Raw genomic sequence first — 4,460 nt, 5'->3', positions numbered from 1 at the left:
CTCATCCATTTCTATAAGGGCATTTTTTACATGCTCTTTAAGGGTTTCAATCACTTTTATGAAGTCAATCTTTTCTACTTCTTCTTGATTAAGGTGTTCATGTCCTCCCATTGTGAGGTCGCTGGTTTTTGGTGGCTTCATGTTGCTTTTCAGCTTGTTGGGCCAATTCATGCCTTGGCATCTGCCCATCTCTTCTTCCAAATGCTCTCTTATGGATCTTCTTTTACCGGATCAGGTCTCCTTGCCTACCCAGCGCTGGCTCTCCCCAACGTTGGCTCTCCTGGCGCCGAGAGATCAGGTCTCCGTGCTGGTTGGGCATCTTGCAAACAAAGCGCCTACCCTGCTTGGTGCAGCCAGGCCATAGACACAAAGGAACTCCCGCCCGCTTGGGTGCCCTGAGGATTCGGACCCAGTGCCCAGACAGGCTGGGCTGGGTGAGGTTATGTGCCGAAAGAGGGCGGTGGGGCCGAAGTGGGGAGGGTTCTGGATGGAATTGGGTGGGCTAGGAAGAAAGAGACGGTATGCAGGGAGTAGAGGCCCTGCAGAGAGCCCAAGAAGGACAGGGGGTCAAGGAACCTCTGAGCTCCCCGTCCCAGGCTGGCACCGCGGGGCCAGAAACTAACCCCCTTCAATTTTTTTAAAAGACAGAATCTACCTGAGACCAGAATAACTATAAAGTTCTCATTTAGCAGAGGGTCCTTAATGACCCCCCCCCAAGTGCTGTGATTTCATACTCAGTTTGCTTTTTCTGTTGCTTTGTTTGGAACCCAGAACTTTGCATGCATTCTTCAACTAAGCTATACCCTCAACCCCGTAGAACAAATCCTTACATACTTATATGAAATTTTCCAATAATTGCCATCTTTCATAACCATAGCACAATTATTACAATCATGAAATTAGTGATAGTGTAGTAGTATCTGATCTAAAGGACTAAAGACCTTTTCAAAATCTAACAGTAAACTTTTTTGGAGTTGGGGAACAGGGTCTCACTATGTAGCCCTGGCTGGCCTTAAAATCCCAGAGATTTGCTTGCTTCTGTTTTCTAAGTTCTGGGATTAATGACCCTCATTGAACTTTTCCTTATCTAATGCGTAAATTCAAGATCAATTACTATATTAAATAATATATTGCCTTCATTTTCATAAAATTGAAGTGGCATTAAGCTCTTTCTTTTCCTTTCAGGACTGTGTCACCTTTAAAGAGTATTGGTATTTATTTTTTGGAATGTTCTTCAATTTCGGTTTGTAGTCAGAATTTGCATTCTGCTAGGAATATCACAAAGGTATTATTATTTTCTCATTATATTATTTCAGGAAACAAATAATGTGAATATGTCCTATTAAAGTGATGTTAACTTTGATCATTTGGTGTATCCGTTCTAAAGTCAGTAGTTTTTTTTTTTCTCTTAATAGTTATCTCTTTATTATTCTTTCTCAAGACAGGGTTTCTCTGTCTAACAGTTCCAGTTGTTCTGGAACTAGCTCTTGTAGACCAGGTTGGCCTTGAACTCACAGAGATCCATCTGCCTTTGCCTTCAAAGTGCTGGGAATAAAGTCGTCCTCCACTATCATCCAGCCTCTTAATTGTTATCTTGCAGGGAAATGCTTTAACTATACAAGTATTCTATTTTTATAATGCTTTTCTCCGCTAATTTTTGCATGCATGGATGAACTAGCTAATACTTTAGTAGTTTCAAAATAATTTTATTTACATTCATATTTTTCTATACTTACTAGCTGAATTTCTACTAATACAAACTTTTATTTACTTATTTATTAGTTTATTTGTGCAAAATGAGCTTTTGTGTTGATATTTTGGAAAATTACTAAAAATACTTATTTTTCAGTTCTGTAAACTATGCCAATGTGATTATTGGCAGCATTTTAAACTAAAATAATTAGTTTATGAGTTAATGTATAATATTTTCCAATTTTGAATAATGAAAATTGCTTATGTTACAGATGATAATATCAAATATAGGAGTCGTTGTAGATGAATTCCTATTTTATATACGCAATGAGATATAATCCAGCCCTGTGAGTCTTTATTTTGTTTGAACCATGTTATAAAGAGAAATTTTCTTTTCTTATTTTATTCAGTTCTGTGTTTACTGACCTAAGAACAGCCTTGTGAGGCTTTTACTCCTAATTGGAGTTTCTCTACTCAAAAAGCAGGAGGGCAATTTTCCCTAAACAACCTCAAATCATGAGCACATCTAACATAATACCATGTGCCCAGTAAGTATACAAAAAATGTTTTTGTTACTGAAGCAGGTAGCTCTGAAGCCTTGACGGAATAAAAGACCAAACTTTAGTTTATTACAAGTAATTTTCCTTTGGGACATGTGGGCCGGCATTATTTCCTTTGCCATTGTACATATTGAGTACTGAATCAAGTTCTTTGCATTTAAAACTTGTCCAGAGGCACTGCTCACAAAACAAGGAAGTAAATAATGCTGGCGTTGCTTCTAGATGAGATTGGAACACTGGTATTTGTTACTGTGCATTTCTGCCTTGCATGGAGGATACTAAACACATTCATCTCAACACAGATCCTAATTAAATACTGATAAGTAGGACATAAGGAAAAACAGAGCTTGAGTCTGGGTCGTGACCCTTCCTGTTTGTAGGGAGTGAGCTTAGAAATTGGGAGAATGGTGAAACAGAGAGCTATTTGCATGAGCCACTTCTCTCTCTGACTCCAAAGGGCAGAAAACAGCTAACCCACAGTAGCCTTCAGAGCAATAAAGTGGAGAGAGTCATTCCTTAGTGGACAAGAAGGAAGAAGATTGCTTCTTTCCTGCTCATTCTGATCTGACCTCGGAGCTGCAGTTTGAAGCCTCGCTTCAGGTAAGTAAGGTTATTCGGTCTTCGGAGGATAATTTTTTCCTTTCTGTCTTTTTCTCTTTCTTTCTTTCTTTCTTTCTTCCTTTTTTCTTTCTTTCCCCCTCTTTCGTGCACTCGCTCTTTTTTCTTGCTTGCTTTCTTTTCTTTTTTTCTCCCCTCTTTTCTGAGTATGTCTATTTGCAATGCAATTCACAGGTTCCTAATTGCATGAAAAATAGGAAAGGCTTGTGATATGGTAGGCTAAGATCCAGACCCATATTTTCTATGTGCTGAAACGTAAAATAAGGTATGTTGTCTTTACAAAGAGGAAATCATTTTACTTTAGCAAATTTTATATAAACGACCACTTAAGCAACTTGCTGCTGTGCCTTTCCAACACTTGGAAAACACCTGTCCGAGTCCGGACCCCTGAAGTTTCATAGTGGCTCTGGGTGGATCCAAGAATAATCGGCACCGGGGTTCCTGTATCTTTTCTCCAGTCCTAGAAGTCTATAATCTTCATTGTTCTAGTTAGAACCAGATCTGGAGATACAGAACATATTGATAAAGCTTTTTGTTTGTTGGAATTGTAAAGCCTGGGGACGGCTTTTCTAACACCTGACTATCTCATACTATCTACAAAGCTAAAGCCGCAAAACAAAAGAGAATCAGGAGGGAAAAAGGTAAGTAAGCCAATGGTATAGATGTATTTTATTTAAAGGTGAACTATTAACATTGTGATAATTTAAGAAAACTGTATCACCAACATTTGTAAACTTAAGTACTGCTAAATCGTATTTTTTTTTCTGCCTTCATAAAATTGAAGTTTTGTGTTCAGAAACAGCTGCTGTTACAGGTCTGTTATGGTTTTCAGGAATAATTCTAAAGGCTAGGGTACAAACTCGATTCTTTTTAACAGATTGTTAGTATTTAACAGTTACTCACAGGAAATACAAAATAACAGGGAACAATATCATTTCACTTGATATGAAAGCTCCAAAGAGCTCAGGGAAAAAAGAAATTATGAGAATTTCAGTAGCTTAGTAAAAACTAATGGGTCTTTCTTATAGAATCAGCTTCTATCTGCTTGGCGGATACATGCTGATAGAACTGGAACACTAAGAAATTGAAAGAACAGTGTTCCTCATTAGGAAGTTTGGCAGGAGTGAGGTGGCCAGATTGTGCCTACATACATACACTCAAGGCACAACTGAGCATGTAGCTTGTACCAAAGATTCTCAAATGGAGAATTCACTGGCAATAATTTGTATTAAAGAAGACAAAAAAAAAACCACACACACACACAATTAACACGCACTGCTCCCTATTGAGATTCTGATCTAGGAGGAGGCTTCATTTGGGAAATATATTAAAAAAAATGTCTTGGGTGATTTTCCTGAAAGTAGACTTTAAACAAAAAAGAAAAAGAAAAGCTACCAACTTAAGGCAATTGACGACACTAGGTTGGGTCCATGGGGAGTCTGTTACCCTCTGTACACTTTAAAAAAAATCTTACTGATATGCTGCACTGTCTTGAGGCTGTTTACCCCCGTGGCTAAGTGTTATCCCTGGAGCCAGACTGTCCAGCATTCCTGTTACATATCATTTACATCTTTGCTCAACTTTCCTTAT

The sequence above is a fragment of the Microtus oregoni genome, unplaced genomic scaffold, assembly GCF_018167655.1.
Source record: "Microtus oregoni isolate MIOR12 unplaced genomic scaffold, Mior012 000107F_ref0000227, whole genome shotgun sequence".
Lineage (NCBI taxonomy): Eukaryota > Metazoa > Chordata > Mammalia > Rodentia > Cricetidae > Microtus > Microtus oregoni.
The sequence above is the reverse complement of the archived record's forward strand: the minus strand, read 5'-3'. Positions refer to the sequence as shown.